Here is a 24,217-nt window from a genome sequence, read left to right as displayed (position 1 = left end):
TTAAGTGAAGTAAATCAGACAGAGAAAGACAAATATACAATATCACTTATACGTGGAATCTAAAAAAACTAAGTGATGCAATTAAACTTATTTACAAACCAGAAGTAGACTCACAGACATAGAAAACAATCTTGTGGTTACCAAAGGGGAAAGGTGGAGGGAGGAATAAATTAGGAGTTTGGGATTGACATATACACGCTCCTATATACAAAATAGATAAACAACAAGGACCTACTGTATAACACAGGGAACTATATTCAACATCTTGTAATAATCTACAGTGGAAAAGAGTCTGAAAAAGACTAAATGTATATATATATGTATAACTGATTCACTTTGCTGTACACCTGAAACTAACACAACATTGTAAATCAACTATACTACAATAACAAAATAAATTTTAAAAAGTCGCCCCATTAACGTCAATTCCCAGGGTTTCAGCAGCTCAGTGCCAGAAAGGGGAATGAAGACCAGATATATTTTGTCTATTATATTGCAATATTACATGCACACACAGTGACCTGTTCAGCTAGTCTTTCCTTCTCTGACTGTCTCCTATTTGGGCTTTAAGGCACCTGCTTTATTTTTTGGTTAGTGTCACTGCTAAAGTGGATCCTTGCGTTCACGGGGCTGAAACTGTACTTACATCCTTCCCATTGCCTGACTCCATTCCAGACGAAGCCCCTTCACCCCAGGGAGTTCATTTCTTGTTTCCATCCTTATCCCTGTCTTTTTAGGTGCCCCCGACACTTTCATTCCACCTTACTTCCTTCTGCCCTATCTTCTCCGTCCCTTCTCTCCAAACCGCCTCAGCCACCAATGCAATTATTTTCCTTTTTATTATGAAAAATTTTGAACGCATCGAAGTAGAATGTATATATGACTTATTAAAATACAAGGATATTTTACTATATATTCACAGGAACATTATCACACCTTAGAAAACAGAAGCCAAATAATTTTATTAATGTCATTTTTTATCCAGTCCATATTCAATATGTTTTTATGTTTAGTTTGTCAGGACCAGACTCCAAATAAGATCCACATGTTGAGTTCGGTCTTCTTGATCACTAGACCCTCTTCCCCAGTTCACTTTTCCAAGACAAGTTCTGATCACTGGGTTTATAGTATCCTCTTTTTATCTCCCTTTGGGAAGAGTGTTGAAAATGGGCTATATTGTACATTTCAGGTTCTAGGCACCATCCTTTTACAGAAGGTGCAGAACCAGCATGACTAAGCACAAGAAACAGAGCACAGGGTTAGAGCTGAAGGAACAGATCTCATATGGAGTCAGATTTGTTCTTCCTTGTTCCGTATGTTTAATGTGTCTCATCACCTATTTGCATCTCTGAATTTCCTCTATCCTCCTTGGTCTGTGTCTCTCAGTTGATAGAGTTGAATTAGACATCTTTAAACAACACAGCCAACATATATGGCATCATGTACTACAATTCTTGTATGAGGTGAGCCTGGACGTCCACGATCCCTTAACCTTCCTCCCATTCTCGGATTGAGGCAAGGAAGCTTAAGGGGAGGAACGGAGACCAGGTTCAGACATCAGAAACAGACAAGCATCCAGGCCCACACTCCAAAATGTATTTTTTGAATACATTTGGAGGCAAAAAGAATATCAGTGCATGTCAACCTTTTGCAGGCCACATGGTGCAGTGAAAAAAGGCCAGACTGACCCGTTGAAAGCCTGATGTTTCCATTTGACTGAGTAACGCGGCCCTGGGAGAATTGCTTAAACTTTCTAATCCTTTTTCCCCTAGTGTATGAAGTAAGAATAGAATCGTCTTCTCTAATTATATGAGAAAAGGCATGCAAAGTGTTAATAGTCTTCCAAAAAAAAAATGTGCTAATTGTCTAGACTGGTCCTAAGCTGAGACTGAAATGTGAGTTCTGTCGTTTTTCCACACACTTCGTCTCATGTCCTCATTCTAGGCTTCAAATTGTCCCCAAGCCAATGGTGTTCACTGTCCCCCCCAGACTCCAGCTGTGATTTTGACTCAGGGTGGTGACAGGGGATGATGCTCTGGGTCTGGGGACCCCAGCCGTGAGGGGGGTAGGCACTGCTCGGCCACTGGCACTGTTAGCTGCTTTGAGTGAGGTCTCTTTCTGGGATGTTTCATTCGAGACCAAGAGCTCTTCAAAGAAGGACACAATAAATTGTGCTCGGGCTGACAGCCACAGCTGCCAAGGGCAGAGTTGCACACGGCGGGCCTTCTTGCTCTTTTAGAAGCACGCTGAGCCCCTGGGGTAATGTTTCCCGTAAGTGTGGGTGTTAAAATGGTTTGTTTTGGTGTTGTTTTTGATACATGCAACTCCTTCCAGAGGCGAAGACACGCAGAGCCCTGCCAGAAAGTCATCACAGAGGAATAAATAATATCATAACCACATCCTGAGGCCCAGCAGTCATTCCCCACACTCTCAGCCCCCGACGCCCCTTCTCTGGACTCCAGCTCCAAACTTGCAGAAGTCTGAGCAAAGCGGCTCTGGGCGGGAGAATGTTCCAAAGCTGTCTTGGCTCAGCGGGGGCCCGCCCATGCGAGGACGGGGAGACGTCCAAGGTAAACAGGCGGCGTTATCACTCCAGACTGTCTTGGCACAAACAGCCCGTTTCCAGCCCCGAAACATAGTTTCAGGGGATGATGGACAATGAGGCACGGAGTAAACACGAGCACTTTGCAGGTGCCCTGTTCCTTTGTGTCCGCCAACCAGATGTTCTCTGGGACTTGCTCTTTGGCTCTTGGGGCTCCCTGAGCTGAACAGAAATGTCTCTCCTTCTTGCCCTCTTCAAGGAAATAAAGCAAGGTTCTCGCGGGAGTGTTCCCCAAGTGAGCTGTAGATTTCACTTGCAAACTATTAATCTATTTGTGTCAATTTCTTTCTCCCCGGGCTCCGCCCCACCACCCCAACCTGGTTTTGGCCAAGAAACACCAGTCAAAATAAACATATAAATCTTGACCTTTAAGAAAAAGTAACTACTATAGCAGAGCTATAAAATTTACCCTGGGGAACTCAGGCTGTAAAATTCATGCCCGTGTCCTTGTGCTCCGGTTTGGCATGGGGTGCAGTGGGCACGGAACACTCTCAAAACCAAGGCCAAAGTGGGAAGGTGCCAGTGCTATTTCTACAGCTCCTGGTCAAGACGTCCGGCCTGCTGGGGACACTCAGGGATATTTGGACGGCATGTTCTCTCTGTCTTTTTTGGCCAAGTGTGCTGGGCATCAGTGGGTCAGCCTGCAGAAAGCTGAGTGTTTCTAGAATGTCTGACAGGTTGAGGGAGGCAGTGAAGTGGATGAACTCCGGTTTAGGAACTGAGACTCCTTCGAAAGCCACTCTGAAGTTCAAGCTCACGTGTCATTAGCCTAGAAAGGCCTCACCTGGTTCTTGCTGAACAAGTCTTGGTCTGAGCTTTGAACTGGTTTGACCATAGCTGGGGGAAGGTTACAAGAGGCCCCTTTTGCTGTCAAACCTTAGAATTTCTGGGGGCAGAGAGGAGGTCCTCATTCTTTCATGCTAGTTTTCCTTAGTGTGGGAGTGGCATCATTACCACCCAGACACTGAGTCTTCATGTCATCCATGCTTTGTAGGGTATCTCTAGGATGGGGCAACTGGGGCTGCCCGGGCATCCTGCCGCCTGGAATAGCCCAGGCTTTCCTTAGCTCATGGTAGAAGGAGATGGTCCTAGAAGCTTAAACTTTGATTATGGAAAATGCACACAGTGTGGGCAGCTGCACAAGAAATTCAGTGTCACGCGTACTGTGTATGTCTCAAAGCACTGTAGTTGTAAGGTCTTATTTGTGATCTTATTTGATCCTAATTAATAGCACCGTATGTTCTCATAAGTAGTTGTGGTTTGTAAAACAGTTTGGCTGCCTTTATTCAGGACAAATCTATGAGGCAGGTGGCATGAAGCCCCCTTTACAGGTGAATTAACTTGGTCTCAGTGAGTGTATGTGATTTGCCCGAAGTAATCTGCGAGTCAATGGCAAAACCAGACTCCAACTTTAACCTCTTAACTCAAAATCTGGTGCTTTTCCCAGCAGGCTGGGCCTTCAGTGGGGTAAGTGCCACTGATCACATGCTATAGATGAAGACATTGATCAGATATTAAACTACTTTGTCTACAAAAAGTAGTTTAGACAGAGTCTGAGAAAAAACCTGCTTTTCTTGACTCCTCATCTGATGCGCTTTCTGGGTCTTCAGGAAGCTGCAAAGGGGGACTCTGAGAAACTGGGAGAGATTTTGTGATCATAGGAGAAGACATCCAACAGAAATCCTACCTTTGAAGTAATTATAAATTTATAGTGTGTATATCATCATAATACACACAATAAAATAGCAAAAAAACCCACCCTCTACTATTCATCTATTCCATTTATTGACCCTGTTGTCCAGCTCTCTGTATTATTAAAATATTTGTGCATGGAATGTGTCTAACCTGTGACATCAGTCATTTTGTTTTCAAGACGCGATGGGCATTGCACTTGACTTTCCCATCTACTGACAGAGGTGATGGGGTCAGTCACAGCCTTGCAATTTGTTTTCAAGGAGATATATTTGTTTTCCTTTTTAATTAGAGTTCGATGGACAAGATCCACTCTAGACTGACAGAGAACATGGTAACTTAGGAATTAATTCTGCCACCTTAAGGGGAACTTGCATCCCGTCCTGTTCATGTGTATTCAGACAGAAGAACACACCCATCGGAGATGCAGTAACTCCATGGGACGGGACTTGCTTGGCGGGATGTTGGCTGTTAGGTTTGCGTGGACATCACCCTGTGGGCTTTCCCAGTGAAAGATCACATGGCATTTCATTCCTAAGCTGCAGACCCCTCCACCCCAGGCCAGGTCAAGGGCCGCTGCTGCAGGCCTTCTCTGACACCCTGCACTTATTATTATTTTTAACATTTTTTGATTGAGTTATAGTCATTTTATAATGTTGTGTCAAATTCCAGTGTAGAGCAAAATTTTTCAGTTATACATGAACATACATATATTCATTGTCATACTCTTTTTCGCTGTGAGCTACCACAAGATCTTGTACACACTTCCCTGTGCTATACAGTATAATCTTGTTTATCTAGTCTACATATGCCTGTCAGTATCTACAAATTTTGAAATTCCGGTCTTTCCCTTCCCACCCCCTGCCTCCTTGGCAACCACAAGTTTGTATTCTCTGTCTATGAGTCTGTTTCTGTTTTGTATTTATGTTTTTTTTTGTGTGTGTGTTTTTTTTAGATGCCACATATGAGCAATTTCATATGGTATTTTTCTTTCTCTTTCTGGCTTACTTCACTTAGAATGACATTTTCCAGGGACATCCATGTTGCTGCAAATGGCATTATGTTGTTGGTTTTTATGGCTGAATAGTATTCCATTGTATAAATATACCACCTCTTCTCTATCCAGTCATCTGTTGATGGGCATTTAGGCTGTTTCCAACCTGCACTTATTATATTGTTTGCTCAACTCTACTGTCCAACCCTTATTTGTCTATTTTCATTGTTCTTCATAATCTAAGGGTCTAACATGGTGCTTGACCATCCCACAGGGACTGATGTAAGTAGTTGAATACATACCTGGAGGAATGACAAGTGAACCTTAAACATGGCCCGTGGTGATCTCCTGTGTCTCTGTAGGCTGAACATTTCAATGTTCACTCAAAATTTAGCCCGACCTGGAGGGCTATTGTGTTAAACTCTCTAAGCAAAATGAAATAGCTCTTTGCGTGTTGATATAGTTGACCTTGGGCCAAACTTTAATTTTCTGAACCTGTCTAAAAGCACCCCCATTGGTGACCGAATTAAGCCCAAATTCCTTCTCTTGCTCGTACCCAGTGTTGCGATGTGGAGTCAGGTCATCTGTCCCACGCACGTTGCTGTCCAGCACTCCTGGCCTGACTCTCCACGCACTCTTGTTCCTCTGCCTCTTTGCATGACTTCCTCTCAATCAGGAATACCCTTCCTCCATCTCTTTTGCTTGGGAAGCTCCCCACATATTTGGGAACCCAAATCAAACGCCACCTCCTTTTCTTCCTCAAAACTTTAAAAATCTCTCCCCGTCCTCCCCACCTTTTGCTGGAACCTTTTATAGCATTTTGTTTATGTCATATTTATTGTGTTGCTCACGTTTACCTGGAATTACTAGAAATCCTTGCCTCTTTATGGGCAGGTGCTCTGTTCAATTAATTTGGTTATCCCTCGAACCTGGGAAATCTTTGTTGGATGAGCAACTGACTGAATGAATGCACGGGTGAGAGAGAAATATGTGTAGAATGGCTAGGATGCATTTTTAATTTATGAAAGATGGTGAGATAGTTTATCCATAATCTGAGATCAACAGACATTCCTAACATGACCTACTGGGTGACAAGCTTCTGGGAAAGCGGCCACTCAGATCAGTCCCTGACAAATATTAGGTGTCCAGTAACGTTTTGTTGACTGAATGAAATAAATGAATGAACATGTGTTCTGAGATTCTCATGCAATTATGTAGGTTGACCTTTGGCTTCATTTATCTTACATTTGGTGATCTTTTATTACATGCCCTATGCATTTCTTCTCTCTGTCCCTGTTTAATTCCTAAGCAGTGGACGCTAATGCCCTTATGATATATTGTGAAAGATGATACAGAGAAGTTTAGAAACTTTGTGAAATATGGTACCAAGTAAAGGCTCACTGGTTATTTTAAAAATTGTCTTTCCTTCCTTGGGTTTCTAGCATCCGAGATCATTAAAAATAGATAGCATTTTAGACCATTTTAAACACCTATCTTGCTTTATTTCCACCATTTATTTTGCTATTTCTTTCTGTGGTTCTTTGAGGTTGAAGAGAGAAACCTCAAGGTCACTTACAATATCAGAAGGTTTCACTGCTCAGGGCCCATGTTTCTATTTGTAGATTGCTTTATTCTCAACATTTTGCAGCTTTTTATAAAAAGAAGGTTTGCAAAACAGTCATTTATACTTAAAACTTTGGATTCTAAAACTTGAAACTCAGATTAATGGGGCCAGTCTAGTGTCATTTGGATTTAAAATGTGAGGAGAAATTGGGAATGATGCTCTTTGTTACCTCAGGAATGTAGCTTCACCTCTTCTCCCAAGACAAACATTTATTGAGCACCTGCCATGTGCCAAGTACACATAGTCATGGATGAAGGGTTCAGGCTGTCAAAAAAGTTTAATGCTTTTTATTACAGATTTTATGGTTAACAATTCAAGTTCAGTTCATGCTTTCTAACTACGTAAGTTTTATGTGTGTATAATCAATCGTAAAAATGTTTATTGTTTTTATGAGTGACACCATACTTAATAAATATCTGTTGAGTGAATAAATGATTGACAAGTAAAAAAATAAAATGTGGAAAGCATATTCAGCTGGATGAACTATCTCACTAAGGAGGTCAAATTCAAGTCGTTTATTGATGTTAACATCTCACCAGCAACTAAACAGCAGACAGCAGTTTCACTTCTGATCCTAATAATCTCTCTTTTTAGTAATCCATCTGGGACAGGGCTGAAAAATCCTCTCCCTCCAGCATCAGTGCAGCTCAGCCCCATCTCCTGCGTCTTATTTCCTTACTCGCTTTGATTTGCTTCCTTGGAGCATTGTATCCACATCTATTTCCTTCCTAGATTGCAAGTTTCTTTGAAATAGGAACTTCCTCGTTCATCTTCTCCCCACCTTGATGCCTACCGTGATGTGTCATGAATGTCTGTTGAATAAATCCAGACTTTCTCAAAAGAATAACAGAGCCCACCCACAAAACACCAAAGACAGAGATTTCAGCCTGTTGGCATTTTAATTAATTAATTAATTAATCTATCTATCTATTTATTTATTTATATTGAAGTACAGTCAGTTTACATGATGTCAATTTCTGGTGTACAGAATAATGTTTCAGTCATAACACATACATGCAGATATTCCTTTCCATATTCTTTTTCATTGCAGGTTACTATATGATATTGAACGTCGTTCCCTGTGCTACACAGTAGAAACTTGTTGTTGATCTATTTTATATGTAGAATTTAGTATATGCAAATCTTAAATTCCCAATTTATCCCTTCCCACCCCTTTGGCCCCTGGTAATCGTAAGTTTGTTCCTACATCTGTGAGTCTGTTTCTGTCTTGTTAATAAGTTCATTTATGTCTAAAATACCATAAGCTGTCACTCATATGTGGAATCTGTTGACATTTTTATTCTGCTGCATCTTGTCCACACCTTCTATTTTCCCCTCCCTCCAGCCTCCCTTTTTCTCCTGGCAGGACCCTTAATGTACACTTGCTAAAAGAACAAACACGTTGAGTGGCTGAGTCATTGATTGGATCTCAGGGAGTGAGGAAACATGCCTGGAGCAGGGTTGGGGGGGGCCTGCTTCCTCTTCTCCAGGCTTCAGGCACGAGGCTGCTGGTGCAAAGCCCCTTGTGAAAGCTTGCATGCTGGACAAGTTGCAAAGGAGCACGCGTTCAGTTTTGCCCTGAGGCAGTGTCTGAAATCAATACCCAACACACACAAGGCGGCGAAGGCTGGGAGGCTGGCAGGGCTGCCTCTGACATTTCAGGAGCGTCTCAGCGGTTCCCTGGGGTGATGGTCTGGCCTCGTTCAAGCCCATGTGGTGCTGGGCAGTGGGAGCCTGAGCTGTTCTCTTCAGACAGCCCGGAGCAGTTTTTGATCCGTGTGAGCCAGTGGAAGGAAAGACCTTCTACCCTTGGCTTGTGTCCTAGCAGGGCCTGTTTTAATTCACTGAATTGATTTGTAGGGCTGATGTCATTTTACAAAGTGATTCATTTGGTGGCTGGGCAAGAGAAATGAAGAAAAATGAGCCATTCTTGATGGATTCCTGAGGCTGACCCATGCAAGAGGTAGGTGTCTGTCCTCATCAGTTGGCCAGGGCGTGGACGAGGTCCTGGCATACCTTCTCTGAGACAGCATGTGCAGTGTCCAGCCCAGTGCCTGGCGGAGCGCCGTGCTCCTGGATCTTAGAGCCCTTCTCCACTGTTGTCACCTCTAAGTCTCTTCTTGGAATTAATATAGATGTGAATCCATTTTTTTTTTAATGGAAATACTGGGTACTGAACTCAGGACCTCGTGCATACTAACCACACACTGTACCACTGAGCTATTGCCCTCCCCAGATGCGTATCCATTTTAAGCAAGCTTCACATAAAGGCCATGTATATGTCTGTGATAGGGAGCTATTTTTGACACTTCTCATTCATTGGGCCCATTAGCATCCAATTATCCTTGTTGGGGTATCAACTCTTCTCCCTGATCCCTCTCTTCCTGCAACCCCCCAACACCCCCAATTGTTTATCTGATGTGTCCTGAGGCTCATCTCTCTCTTGACATATGGTAACAGGGCATCATAATTGGCCTTTCTGTCCCCAGATTCTTCTGTCTCCTCTTAAGGACCTCCTCTGCTTTCAGAGTCCTCATTCTAACACAGAAAGGATCATCTTCATTTCCAGGTAGACTTGCTGATGCTTTTCATTATCACCTGTAGAGCATTTCCCAAAATACTTGAATTGGGCCACTGCACCTTTGCCTCAGCCCACATATCAAACCCTGTCTCTAGCCTCTCCTTTCTTTTCCAGGAATGCAGGACTGTTTGTCCCATCTCAGACATCACTGTACTGTTAACTCACTTGTAAAACAAGCTCCTCTCCATCTGTCAAGACTCTGCTCAAACACCATTTCATTTCCGGAGCTCTCCATGTTTCCTACACAAAGAATTAATCATTCTACCCGCTTCTGATCCCTCTTACTGTTTCATGTCCCTTTGCAGTAACATGTACCATTCAGTGTTATTTTACTATCGATATTTATTTTCATAAAATCTTTCATAAAATCACTGCGAAGCTGTGAAGGCAGGAACTTTAATTTATGTTTGAATTTCTCTGCCCATTGTGGTGTCTGTTAGCTGTCTAGGGGTGCTTTGACAAAAGTCGAGCTAGTTTTCAAATTCAATGCATCCCTTGGATTTGACCACTCATAAATATGACATATTGACATATTGGTATTTATCGGTTGTTACTACTACTCTGGAGGTTGGCTATAGATACCATGCCGTCTTAAAAATCAGATCCTGTTGGATCCTGACATTAAACGATTCTTAATAGGCTTCTGATCCGTGCACTTCTTTTTGTTTACAACAGCACCTCTTAAATTTTTTGCTCTCAGAATTCTGGACCCTGATGCATGCAAAATTCTGCATATATTAGTAAAGTGTCCATCGACTTCCCAAAGTCTATCCAAGAGACAGACTTACTTAGAAATCTCTGATGGAGAATAATCTTTTAGAAAGACAACTCCACCTTGATTTTCCTACTTGGTGACTTATCTGTGGGAAAGACAGGCTTATAAATGGGGAAGCCAGGTCTCATGATTTGTATTTTCATTACTTGGGAGCAGCCTGAGACTAATTGGTCAGGCACTGAAATCAGCACGATCCTCAGGTGGTTGTATGTTTCCACAGGACTGGTTTGAGTCATTCATTTCCATGGTTACTTGGTGGCAAGAAAAACCCACAGTCTCTTCATATCCATTATCCATATGTATTGATGCATAACTCCCAGTGGGTATGCACCCAGGTTGTGGAGTCAGAGTGCCTGGGTTTCAATCCTGGCTCCATCAAGGAGTGTGACCTTCGGCAAGTTACTTAAATTCTTTCATCTTCTGTTTCCTCATCTGTAACATGGGAATGATACAAATTGCCTTGGGGGACAAGATCACAACATGACCCATCATAGAACATCAAAAGGTTTATGCAGAAGGCTTGGCTTGGTGGCTGGTGCAGCCTGAAAAAAATTAGCTACTTACTATGACTACTTTTATTTGGTACTCTCTTTTATTTGATGCATTAAGAGTTGGCTCTCCTAGACTTGGTTTTCATTTACTTTTTGTACCTTTGATAAGTGTTAATATTCGGTGGAAGGGAATGTTGTGATTTTGAAAGATCAAAATTGCCATTCTTCAAATGAACACACATTCTATACGCCAAGTAATTTTAGGGATGAAAATTCGGGAGGCAAAAAGCCAACCATTAACGTAGAGTCCAAGACTTGTTAAATTTTAAGAAGTTAGGATGAGAAAGTTATTTGAAGTGTTTGTCTGATGTCTTGTATTTTCTTGAAGGACAAAAGTAACTATATATGTTAGTAAGTGATTATTGTCTAATTCTTTCAGTTTTCTCTTAATCCTTTGGATTGCCCAGTAGGGAACAGGAGGTAAAGAGATATTCTAGCCTTAGTTCTCTTAGAAGTTAGAAACTGAGTGAAAAAAATATATTCAAATTGGTATTTAAACAGTTTTGAATATGTATCTTGTGCCAACCTCCGCCCTTGTGTGGAATGTCTGCATTTTCATAAATCTGTGAGACGGGTCTTATTACTTGATTTTAGAGGTGAGAAAATTAAGGTCTGGGGAGGTTAAAAATCTTATATTTCAAAAAGACACTTTTTCTACTGAATGGATGTTAATTTGGACTTTTGTCTGGTTTTACTGATTTCAGGTGAGCTGGATTGAGGGAGGACTGAGTCACCGGCACGGTAGATGAGGTGTTCTCTCGTTTGAACAGCAGGGCTTTTAGAGCCCGCTTTGCCGGGAGAAACACTCCTTTGAATGCTGCTTTTTGCTTAGAGCAGCAATCGTCATGTTAAACGCTTCTGATCTGGCTGCAGTAGTAACAACATGCCCCCCCCAAATATCAAGGAAGGAGAAGCCCGTGGCGAATTGCCTCCACTTCTCAGCCCAAGCCGACCTGTGACGGAGGTTGTATCAAATTCTGCTCCACACCCCTTCAGTGGGGTTTAGAGACTGTCCCTTGAGGGTAATCGCTTTAAAACAACATCATTTGCCTAAATATTCGTTTGACACTATCCTACTCTTTGTTATTATTGAAGTATTTGAAAAGGTGGCTTTCTATAATGGAATTAGAGGCATTTTTATTTGTGTGTGTTGGGTGAGATCAGTGATTCTCAACCAGGACTCAGTTTAGCCCCTCAGGGGACATGTGTCAATGTCTGGAGACATTTTTGTTTGTCCACAGCTGGGGGCTGCTCCTAGTGGGTAGAGCCAAGAGATTCTGCTAAGCATCCTGCAATGCACAGAACAACCCCACCCCCTCCCACCCCCACGGCAACAGAAAATTATCCGGTCCAAAAGGTCAACAGCACCAAGAAACACCGGGTTAAATTAAATTGCCATCACATCTCTTCCATATTTCTAATCAGAGCCCACTTAAAAATATTTCTTCCTTCCAGCACCAGCAGAGTTAATGTGTTGAATTCTGTGGCTTTGTCTCAACTCCCAAGTCTGAGATGATCAATGCCTCAAATTTTCTCCTTGCTGTCAGTTATTGACTTTTTCTCAATCTCTGGTATCCAAGCTCTTGTGGCTGAGGGATGCTTGCAGGATGATGCGGGGGCTGAAGGAGTGCTTGCACCATCTTCTACCTCCTGAAATGTGCCTTTAACTAGATAGAGAAAAATTATCTAATAAAATCAATTTACCACGAGGCCAATGAAGAGATTCAGGAGACAGGAATAGATGATCTTGCTGATAAGAATTAGAAATATGACTTGAATATTTTTGAGGAAATAATTTATTTATGTGGTGGTTAAATTCCTCTCAAGTCATTTAAAAATATGATTGTTACATTCCTGAGACAAAGAATCCTCCATTTACCTGCCAACCATTCTGGGTGTTTCCCTGGCATTCCGTCTTCAGCACACTAAGTGAAATATGATGCTGGTGTGGTTATTTTGTGTCAAGTTTCAGTCTGATTTTCCAAATCATGTTTACATTCATGCATTAAGTAACAAGTTAATTTTTAAAACCATTTTTTTATGCCTAATATAGTTTAACACTCTGTTAGCTCTTGAGTAATGCAAATATGAACAGAATATGGTTCTTGAGCTTGAAAAACTGATGAAGTTTAGAGAAAAGAAAGATTTTTAAGCTGATATTTATAATTAACTGGGTCAGTGCTATACAAGGAGAAGTGCAAATCTCTCTGGGAACGCACACAGGGGAAGTTATGTTTAGGAAATTGAGAAAAAATTTATGTACAGGTAATGAATATGTTGGGTATTGAAGAATGAGTAGGAGTTTTCCAGGTAGAGGAGTGACAGACAGAGGCAAGAAGATATTAACAAACATAGATTGATGTGCTGTGGCAGGAATATGATTTGAATAGGGATGAATGGCATGAGATGAAGCTGAATTGTATTCTCCCAAATATGGTGAGCTCCTTGGGGGAAGGAGATCTGCCCTATTCTTTGTATGCCTGGTGCCTGGGACAGCGCCAGGCACATAGTATCTCATCCGCATTAACACCAACATCAGCAAGGGATGCTTGCTCCAAGTCTGTAAGCAGAGAAATGGTATGATTAGACTTGGAGGTACCGGGAGAGGGTAGATAGGAACAGAAGTAGGAAGTCTAGTCATAAGGAAACTGTGATCAGGACTAGCGGTCATGAGGACCATGGCAGAAGAAAAGAATGGAAGAAGAGGGAGTCTGTGGATACTTGGTAGGTTAATCTAACAGAGCTTGGTGAGGGAACGGTATTGAAGAGCAATGGAAGGGGTAGTTGGAGGTGCCATCGTTCATACTAAATGCAGCATATACTTGGAACAGTCTAGTTCTCAGCATGTCCTGTTTGAGGAAGCACCTTCAGATGCCGTGGATAAGCAGTGCTCTGGTTGAGAAATACTGGTCTGAAGATTTGCTGGCTCACATGGCCCAATTGTTTCCTGTGCTTTGTCTTCAAGGACCTTGGCTACTGGTTTCTGACCCATGGTTCTTGGCTTTGGCATCTCTTGTGACCTCCCAGGATGGATCTCGGCCTCGCCATCTCTTTGCCTTTCTGACCCACCACTCCCCACTTTAATCACAGGCTCAAACTGTTGCCTGATCTCTAGATTCTGGTGACAGCCTAGTCCCTTGCTCTTCCCCCACCAAACCCGTTGCCCAAGCACATCACACACAGGAAGAGGCGAGTGAGTCTTTTCATCACTTTGATGATAAGGTTGGCATTCCTTTTACGTTCCAACAACTACAGAAAAGTATACAGTCTTTCTTGATATCCATGGGGAGTGGTTCCAGGGCTCCCACCTGGAGATTCCAAGATCTGTGGATGCTCAAGTCCCTTATACAAAATGGTGATGGTAAATTTGGCGTGGGTTTCATATCTGCGGCGTCAGAGGGCAGACTGTATTTTAACACAATAGCCCTAATCTATTCCCCTTCTTAACAAGATATATAAAAATTTATTAACATGTCTATTTCTACCAAATTAAGTTGTAAAAACCATTCTTGTTATTAACACTGATCTGGGATATTTTGAGGGTATAAAATCAACCCTAGCGTGCACAACAAAAAGAAACCAAATAACAAATTTTACTTTGACCAAATTTGCTGTGAGATTTACATTTCTGAGTCTCTCAAGGACCAGAGCACAGCAGTTCTGACTGCCTTCACATTTTTTAGGTTTGATGGTGCCAGTAGATTTTCTCAACATTTATACTAAAAGGAATGTACTTCATGAATTCCTTCAGGGCAGGATGATTCTGATTTTATTTGTGGAACAGCTCCTCCTTCAGCATGGCTTGGTATAAAAGAATGCATTTGAGGTCTGCTGTGCTGTTTAAAATCAGAAAGTTTCATGCAGCAACATTGCCAAACAGCATGTTAGGGAAAGTGCACAGGCCAGTGAGATCTGGGTTGGACTTTCCAGTCTGCCATTTTCTTGATGCAAGATACTTAACTTTCTTTATGCCTCAGTTTATAAAATTAGCATCCCAGGGTTGCTGGGAGCATAAAATGAGAGAGAGTATTCAAAGTGTCAGCAGGTAGGCTCTTCGACAGAAGTTGAAGGTTCTGGCTCATGGTCTGGCTCATGGTCAAAGAACACCAAGCCACATGATTGCCCTCATCCTCTGTTAATGCATCAACAATTTAAACTAGTCAGTTCATCTGGTGCAATGTGGTCATAAAGATATATATTTTTTCCAATTTTAATCTTTTTATGCATGGAAATTGGATAGACATGGAACCCAGGGGCTTAGAGTTAATAAGAAGTAACTCAGTCCATGGCTTGCAAGGCAGAGTTGGGGCCAGGTTGTGAGGGAGAATAGACAGATGTGTTCCACCTTATTCTATCTACTGTTAACCAGCCTGTACACAGAACCAGGTTCTTCACATTTGCTTTTTGTGACCACCCTGCAAGGAGATGATACTGATCCGATTTACAGATGAAGTAAACTCAAGCTTGGAAAAGTTGAGCAACTTTCTAAGATCACATGGTCAGTCAGGATGGATAGCTGGGTTGGTTTTGTTTCAACGAAATTTCACATCGTTCTAATTTGCCACGCTGCCTTCTGGGGACTGGAAATGAGCCTACTTGCAGATACTGAAAAACATGTGGGCGTTTGACGTCTCTGCTCCCACAAGGTAGGCGGCCTGCATTGAGGGTGTCAATAAAAAGAAGGATGGATTCAGCCATGGGGGAGGGGCAATCTAAGTCTTCTAGAAGGCTCTGCCTGTCATCCCCAGGATCCCTGCTCAGTCTTTGTCATCACTGTCCCCATGGGCTGTACCCTGCTTCCGGCTGAGGAAGGGTGTGAGCTTTATTGTGAGTCAGTGGCACTCAGGCATCGAGGTAGGGTCATGTCCTATGTTGTACCTTAATGAAAAGTTCCATACAAGCATGGTTTAGAGCAAAACCCTTATAATGGCAATTTTAAACACAAGTTAATGCTAGAAAGTGTAGATACATTCCAGACACCCATTAGCCAAGAGTTTGACTCATCAACACTGCCCAGAAATGATTAAATGTCATTGACTAAGCGTGACGTAAGTAATAAAGAAACAGCAAGAGGCTTTGTCAATCACTCTTAACTTAAAGATGTTTGGTTGTTTTTTGTTATTGTTGTTTAGGGGGGAGTTAATTAGGCTTATTTATTTATTTTAGAGGAGGTCCTGGGGATTGAACCCAGGACCTTATGCATGCTTGAGCTGTACCCTCCCCCTTAACTTAAAGATGTTAACTCTTGGTCTGATGCACAGATAATGGCACTCAGGCAACCTAGATAAAAGCACAACGTAGAGAAAGAGGTGAATTAGGGATGAGCGTGGAGAGGAAGGCAGAGTGGTAGACGCTCTATATCCTCGTCTCCTCCAACTTCTTGGCGTCCAGAAAGGCAGAAGCAGATGGAAGGGGACAAACTGCATTTTATTCCGTCTGAAGATTGTTTCCTTTTGAAGCTTTTTCTGAGACAGAAGATAACCAATGTAGCTTCAGCCTCTTTCTATTATTAGTGTTAGTGACTCTGGGATAATATTTTTAAAAATATAGTCTACCAATGTATTTTAGTCTTCATAAATTGTGTGGTCCAAAGGGCAAGGGGTCAGTAAATGATGTTTAATATTCTTGTTACTAATGCACAACGGGCACTGGTTTGCGGGCAGTGATTGATGTTGAAAATACAGATGGGGCTACTCATCCAGGACGGTCTGAAAGTATGGGAGGTTAGGAGCAATCCTGGCTTGGCTGGTTGTAGGTGCAAGAAGAGGTGAGGGAGGGGCTTGTAGGGGGTAAAGGCAGTGATGCCTTCATGGGTGCACCATGCGAGTAAAAGTGGCATCGCATCCTGAGACAGGCCAGGCCAGCACAAACGCAGGGACATCGTACACCCTGGGTTGGCCCCAGCTTGTCGCGTCATGGCGTGCTGGGAGTCAGTGGGGCTGCACCTTGGAAAAGGGACTGAGGGGTTATAGATGGGTGGAGCCGATTTTCTCGCAAGGAGGAATTTGTGGACCAAAAGAGCAAGTTAGAAGGAGTGAGGGTGAAATTGTCTTCCTGTGGTCCGAGAGTAACTGAGGGCAGAGACCGTGTTTACTCAGTTTTGCAGTCCCCCAAAGCCCACACAGTACCTGGTATAGATTAGGCCCTCAATTAATGTCTGTTGAAAGAATGGCTATAGATAATGGTGAATGGGCCCCAAATAATGGCGTAGGGCAGAGGGTGGTTTGGCCGCCTTGGCTGTGGTGGTCGTTAATACCACATAGAGCGGGGCACACCCAGAGGACATCAACCTGAAAACAAGGCTCAGGAGACCATGTCCAAGTTCCAGCCCTCTGTCACCTTCCATATGTGTTACAGGAATAAGGAACTTGAGGAAGGCTGGGGGATTTCCACCAGAATTCAAGGGTGACCTTTGATGTATTTCTTGGTTGAGGGCCCAGTTCTGCAGCATGAAACCCCAACACCTGACCCTCTGCTGTGGCTACATGTGATTTTTTTAAAAGAACTTAGAGATTTTAAAGTCTCACTGAGGAGGGAAAAAAAAGTCTTTAAAATAAAGGATTCATTCACAGAATATGTGTGTTATTCATTTAGTTCATCTCAGTGCCTGGGAAGGTGTAGGTTCTTAAGAAATATTAATTGAATTGAAATCATTCACTAGATGATTCTGTAGCACCTGTCGTGTGCCAGGCCATCGGGCCAGGTGCAGACTTGCTTCTTTCAAAAGGGAGCTCAGGGTCTAGTGGAGGAAACAGGCAAATAAGCAGATAATAGCCGCATGACATGGGAAGTGTCATGACGGAGCAATGAATGAGATTTTGATGGCAGTGGTACTCTTCTTCGATGTCAGAGACACTCAAATGCAGCTGAAGGCTGCCTACACATGTCTTTTACTTGGTCCTTTCAATGTTGGTCAAGCCAGCATTCAAAAAAAATTTTTTTTTCATCTGTTGTCATCATTTACATATAAGTTTTATTTTCCTGTAAAATTTTGAATTACTTGCTTTCCTTGAAAATTTGGTTGCTCTGGCCCCTACTTCCGTGTGACAGTGATTTGGAGGCTGAGGGATGGAGGCTCCATTCAGATGGGATGGATGCTCCCCAAACCACTCTCTACTTGCCCCTCAACACTCAGGCTGCTGTTCATGACCACAGACAGTCATGCCCACGGTGCTGTTTCCCTGTCATAGAAATAAGGAGGGAGTGAAGTATCTTCTGTATCAACCAAACTGGAATAATGGAATAAATGGAAGATACATTGAGAGGGCACTCTGTTCTGAACAAGAAAAGGAGAGAGCGAATTTCTTTGCAGATATGAAACACACTCCTGGGTGGTTAAGGTACAGACCTGTGCAAAGTGATGTAGTTCAAGATGTCTTTATGAAATAACCACAGTAAGAACCGTGGGCCAAACTAAAAATAAAATTACCGAAATTTCAACAGGGCTTACATTTGAATGAAGATAGATTAAGATGTTATAAAGTCAGTAAGAGTGAAGATATTTGGGGGGGGCCTGAAGCTTTTAAGAGATAGCAAGTTTATCAGAAAGGACTTTCTAGGTACAGTGAAATCCTGTGTCAGGAACAGAGATAAACGCACACAACTAGAAACACTGCTACTTGGTGTGTTGAGTGTCTGAGAACCAGGACCCACTTCATAGGCAGGGGTCCACGCTTAGGGCTTAATGTCCTACGGTTAAAGTCTTAAAATTCTTAATAATTTTATCTTTGAATTTGTGCTTTGCAAATGAAGTCTGATGGGACAATGGAGCAAACACCAGGTTTGGAGCCTCAACTCATGTGCGGTTCCAACCCTGGCACCTCACTGTCTCCATTCCTGGGAAGGATTCTCAGCCCACTGCTTCCCCACCTTGGTAGCCCAGGCCTTGCCTGCTCCCCATTTCCCACCTCATGACTCCTGCTATGCTCTGCCCCTAGTGGGGGCCTGGGTGTGGATGTGGGGACAGCCAGTGCTGGACGTGCATGTCCTATGGCATCTTGACGCAGGGCACAGAGGTGGCTGTCTCCACCCTGGGCTCGCAGTGCTTGGGTGCTTCTGGAGGATGACTTGGCAGGAATGACTGTCTTATCTGCCCTTAATCTGGCATGTCCTGGCCGAGAGATTGCAATGCCCATCTGCCATGAGTTGGGATGGTTAAGATCACAGTGAGAAAAGATACCCAGCTCAGCTTCCCTATTCATGGTTGGGGCTTGGCGTCTTGGTCCAGCAGCTGCTGTGGGGCGGGTCCTGGCAGTCGAGGGACCACGAACCAGCATGTAGACATGCTTGCCCAGGGAGGGGTCTGCAAGAGGTTATTGTGACTGCCTCTTCGTCACTCTGTTGGTGAAGGAGAGAGTCCTGCCCTGGGATTATTGGGATGGTGGCACACATGACACTTGACCCTAGACAGATGTGATTGACAGCAGTTATTAATCACCTGTACCCGTTCCTTCTAGGGAGGAAGACATCACATGCCACACAGAGGGGCTGCACTTGGGAACAGGGGCTGCAGGAAGCAGGCTTTGTAGTATTAAGAGGTAGAGGTGACCCTGGCTTCCACGAGAGGATGGGACTGGCTTGTTTGAATAATTCCATGGGACTGAAGCCTGCTACGTGGGAACAAGCAGGCCCTGTGCCTGGCCCCGTGAGAAGGAGGGGTGTTTGGCAAGGGGACCTTATCTGCGGGAACAGAGCGGGGAGGGGAACTCATCGCTAGGACATTTGAGACCCTCCTGGCTTCAGGTGTCAAGGCAGCATGAAATGTTAAATCTTAATTTGGGGTCTCACACCATAGGGTCTACACTCACCTCATGGGTCTCCCTGTGCCTGAGGAAATGTGACATTAAACAACGAATAAAAAACATCCTGACAGGTAGAGAGAATCGTGGGAAGAGACAGAGACAGAGGGAGACTGGGGAGAAATGAAAAAGCTTTACATTTTAGTACCTTTCATGTCACTTTTTTTTTTTGCTGTTATGTGAACAAGGGGCCTTGCATTTTCATTATGCATTGGATTCCACAAATTGTGTAGCTAGTTCTGCTGAAAATTTAGGGGAGGAGTTGTGTGAGTTAGTTACCAGGGGCCACGTTCCCACGTTATTTACTTTTGTTACCTATTTGATCCCACAGGTGTTTGAGTTTGGGGCCGTGACACATAGGATGCACCTTAAAATGAACTATGAAATGTGCTGCCTGTGAAACCCCAGCCCTTAGGTAATCCCTGGGGTGTCTCCTGGGGTACGGGGTCTCTATTCCCAACAATTATTCTGATTCTCTGTTTGATCATTGACATGTAAAGGCGAGTCATAAGGCACTGAGATGAATCCTTGATCATTGCCATTTTTAGCTACTAATTAATGCTATGGACCATCTGATCATAAACCTGCTCTCCTTTTTTAGTAGTAATTGGTAACCTAGTCCAGTGAGTCTTTTTTTTTTTTTTTTTGCCTGACACAGGCTGAAGAAGAATTTTTATTACTTTTATGCACAGAAAACTTGGCAGTGTACACTTAGCCCAGTTTGGTGGCCAGTCCTTTGGCCTTTGCCCTTTCCAGCTTGGCAACATGAGCCACTGATTTTTGGACCCAGGACATTGCCTCCCCAGTGACGCCATCATGTTGGCTTCCTGATGGCTTCCACCAGCTTGGCCAGAGCTCCTTTGTCTCCCGAGTTCACTTGCGTGAAGGCAACAGTGGTGCAGGTCTCCCTGTGCACCAGGAGCCCCAGCCTGGCCGTCCCCTTGATGATGCAGTGGGGGACCCCCAGCTTCCGACACCGGGCAGGCAGGAAGACAGCCAGCTCGGTTGGGTCCACGTCGTGTGCAATCACCACCAGCTGAGCCTTCTTGTTCTCCACCAAGGTGGTGACAGTATTAACCTCTGCTCAAAGGACGGGTGGCCTCTTAGTGGGGACATCTCCTTGGCCAGCAGCATTTGTCTCAGCTCCAGGGCACCAGCAACCTCGCTTCTTCTCTTGTTTCATCTCTGGTCTGTACTTGTGGGTGAACTTAAGCAGCTGAGCAGCTGTTCCGCGGTCCAAGGCCTGGGTGAACCGGTTAATCGCGGGAGGTACTTTCAGCCGCTTATCGAGGACAGCCCTCTGCCGCTGCGGCCGGATGGAGCGGGGACATTTGACAAAGCGGGTGAGGTCCCTTTTGGGCTGGAGGTCCTGTCCACTGCCAAAACTCTCGGGCCTTTCCTCAAACAGGGGATTTACCACCTTCTGGGCCTCCTGCTTCTCCACGACAGCAGGGGCGGGGGCCACCTTCTTCCCCTCGGCCTTCTTTCCCTTCGGCATCTTGAGCGGCGGGCGGAGAGCCAGTGAGTCTTAATCTGGCGGTCCCACTGTGAGTTTAAAGCCATTATTTTGATTATTGACTTCTATTTTATAAGTGCTAGGAAACAACAAGTAACTGAGCATGCTGTGAAATAGTTTTCCTCTTGCTAAGAGAATATGTTGGTTGCTGGTGAGGGACTTGGATTCAAGGGGATCCTGCAGGAGCTGGGTGGGCTTTGGGTCCGTGGACCACGAGCTGTGTTTCTGTTGTGAGGCTTCTTGGGTTTGGTGGCAGGACAAGCTGTGTTACTTTCCATTTGCAAGTTGAAAAGGCCTCAGTGTTCATTAAACGGGGGAAGAAGTTAGAAAAGCCCAAATAAAATCTTAATGACTCATTGTTATGGGTGAGAATCTCAATCTGATTTATACGACCCCCCGCTTTTAAGTGAAAATCATTTTATTGCTCTCAATTACAAAGAACATTTGTAACCAACTGCTAAAAATAAAAGAAGTACGCCCTGCCAATGAGAAGTCCTCCTGGGCCTCGTTAAGGAAGAAAAAAGTTCATTTATAATTAAAATTGTTCCTCAGAGGCAAATGAACACATATGTTCTTAACCTAATTTCTCTGTGTGCATGGGAGTATGCATGTGTGTGTGTGTGTGTGTGTGTGTGTGTGTGCGTGCAGGTTATACAACTCCTGTGTTTGCTTACAGTATTGATTTGCATAGGGAATCCTCAAAACCATCCAGACTCAGAAGCCTATATTCTAAAATAGTGATGTCAGATCATAGAGTGGGCCCCATAAATACCACCCCCTTCCCCATCTGGGTTTTGAACCAACTGAAAAATAAGATTAAGGAATAAGGTGGGTAGAAAACAAAATACTATCCGTATGAATGGCAGAAGTGGTTACTATGAGATGCGGCTTAAGAATGAGAACCAGATGGACACCTCAGTAGTAAACCTCCAGCGTTGGCCGGGCTCACCGTTCCGGCACAGGTGGCTGGACGGGGCGGGCCTCGGCACTTTGGAAGCTGGGTGCCGACACTGACAAGGAGGGTGGAAGCCCCGGAAAGCGGTCACGCAGCTCCGCTGAGATGCGCAGAGCGTGGGAAGGAAGTGGGTAACGGAAGTAGCTTGAACACAGGACAGAGGCAGATGGACCAAGATTACAATTTTAGTGCTAACACTTCGATGAGCTGAGTCAGCCTGAGCTTAATCTCTCTGGCTTTTTCTTTCCTCGTTTTAAAAAGTAAGATCTTCTTTGCATGATTATTGTGGGGCGCGTCCTGGTATATCCACACGTCTAATGAGTGCCGGGACTACAGAAGGTGTTCAAGAAGTGGTAGTGACTGTTCCAGAGCCAGGGGCTGTGATCACACAGATGCATTATTCAAAACTGAAATGACGGAAGTCTATGAGAGAAAAGTGACTTCAAGAATCAGTTGGAAGGAGAATGGAATTCATGGCTTTGTATCTCTGTTTGAACATCTTCACAGGGCTCGTCACCAAAGAAAGGGCCCATTCCTCAACTGTTAAGATTGTCTCTATGCAGAGCTAGGAGGAGTGGGAGACAGGGGGAGAATTTCAGATCTTTCTTCAGGGAGGTGTCATTGTTACCGTGAACTTGATCGTTGTCCGACGGGCGAGGACCACTAAGACTAGTATGAGTGGATGTTGTGCATTTGGTTCCTTGCCCTGGTTGAATACGTTATGTGCTTTGATTAACCAGAGTGGGTAAAAACAACACGGTACCTAGTGATTGGAAGTCACATGTTTTTTATCTTCCATGTGGAAGCAGATTTCTAAACCAAAACCTTTTGCTCAACTGATTCTAGGGTAATACTTGAGTGACATTATATGTTAGAACTCAGTTTCTATCTGCTACTTATAACAGAGATCTCGGTTTAAAATCCGTATAAACTTGAAGTCTCCTTGGGGTAGTCCCAAGTTTTGTGCTATATTCCAGTTTTATAAATGGCTATATTTAAGCAGGAAACTGTCAGTACAATTGTTGGCTCTGTCATGTTTTTAGTAAAAGTATCAATTTATAACAATTGTAGAGAACAGGTTAAGAATAGCATGAGAAATATTTAAAGAATATTTTCAATGGAAGGGAGGTACACATATAATTAAGAAATAAAATCTTAGAGGAATTAACAGTTTAAAAAAATTCTTCAACTTTTGAAAATACAGCTTAGGACATGTAAAAACATTGATCTCTCCAGTTCCCTTTTCTCTTCCCAAATGGATTTAACTTTCTCCCATCCATCAGAAATGCCAATATTCTGCCCAGAACATGAGTAGTTTATATTATCCCCAGAAGGATCCAGTTATTTCTAATCATTCAGAAATAAAAGCAGAAATAATATTTTAAACAAAATCCCCCAGGTGACCTTAGACTGGGGCTTTGGCATTTTGCCACAATGGCTGGGTGAGAGATGATTGGTACTGAAAACATAGAAATTCAGTTTCTGAAAAATCTCAGTGAAGTGTAATGATCCCCTTTACCTCCAAATTATGCTATGAGACTCCTAGACAGTCTTGCCTCAGCAGACCAAGACCTTGATCATTGGCTTTGTGTCAATCCCTCTTTTATCTGTTAATGTATGAATTTAGTAATACAGTCACTAAGACAGCCTGGTAGGGCAGGCTTGAGCCATTCTACCAAATAAAATCTTTATGGCTTGGAAAGGGGATAAAAGTATGACGTATTCTCTTGGCATCTTATATTACGTGAGAAGATTATATATGTATGCTTACCTTGCTTTTAAATTTTTTATTATAGAAAATTTCAAATCTATATAAAGATACAGAGAATAACCTCCTCAGTCTGTATCCATCTCCAAAAGATAAAGACTTTAAAATATAGAGCCACATACGATTATCATGCTGACAAAGTGGACAGCAATACCTTAGTGCCATCCGTTATCTGTCATTATTCACATTTTCCTTTTACCCTTTATATATTATAATGTATTTTTTATTATAGGGATGCAAATAATGTTCATACAGTCCAGTTGTTAATATCCCTATTAAGTATCTTTTAATCTATTGAGAAATCCATCATTTTTTAATTTTTTCATCTTTATTAAAGTGTGATTAATTATGAATTGTATTA

At 43.1% G+C, this 24,217-nt stretch overlaps 1 long non-coding RNA gene and 1 pseudogene across 1 annotated transcript in view; one reads left to right on the top strand and one right to left on the bottom strand.

Annotated features, from left to right (window-relative positions):
• LOC105085447 (uncharacterized) overlaps nucleotides 1–24,217 on the top strand; it is a 189,698-nt gene that overhangs the window by 109,186 nt on the left and 56,295 nt on the right. The gene's annotated exons all lie outside the window — the stretch shown is intronic.
• LOC105085468 (large ribosomal subunit protein eL8-like) lies at nucleotides 20,329–21,115 on the bottom strand (annotated as a pseudogene).

This window comes from Camelus dromedarius, chromosome 29, assembly GCF_036321535.1.
Source record: "Camelus dromedarius isolate mCamDro1 chromosome 29, mCamDro1.pat, whole genome shotgun sequence".
In the NCBI taxonomy this organism is placed as follows: domain Eukaryota; kingdom Metazoa; phylum Chordata; class Mammalia; order Artiodactyla; family Camelidae; genus Camelus; species Camelus dromedarius.
The sequence above is the reverse complement of the archived record's forward strand: the minus strand, read 5'-3'. Positions and strand labels throughout refer to the sequence as shown.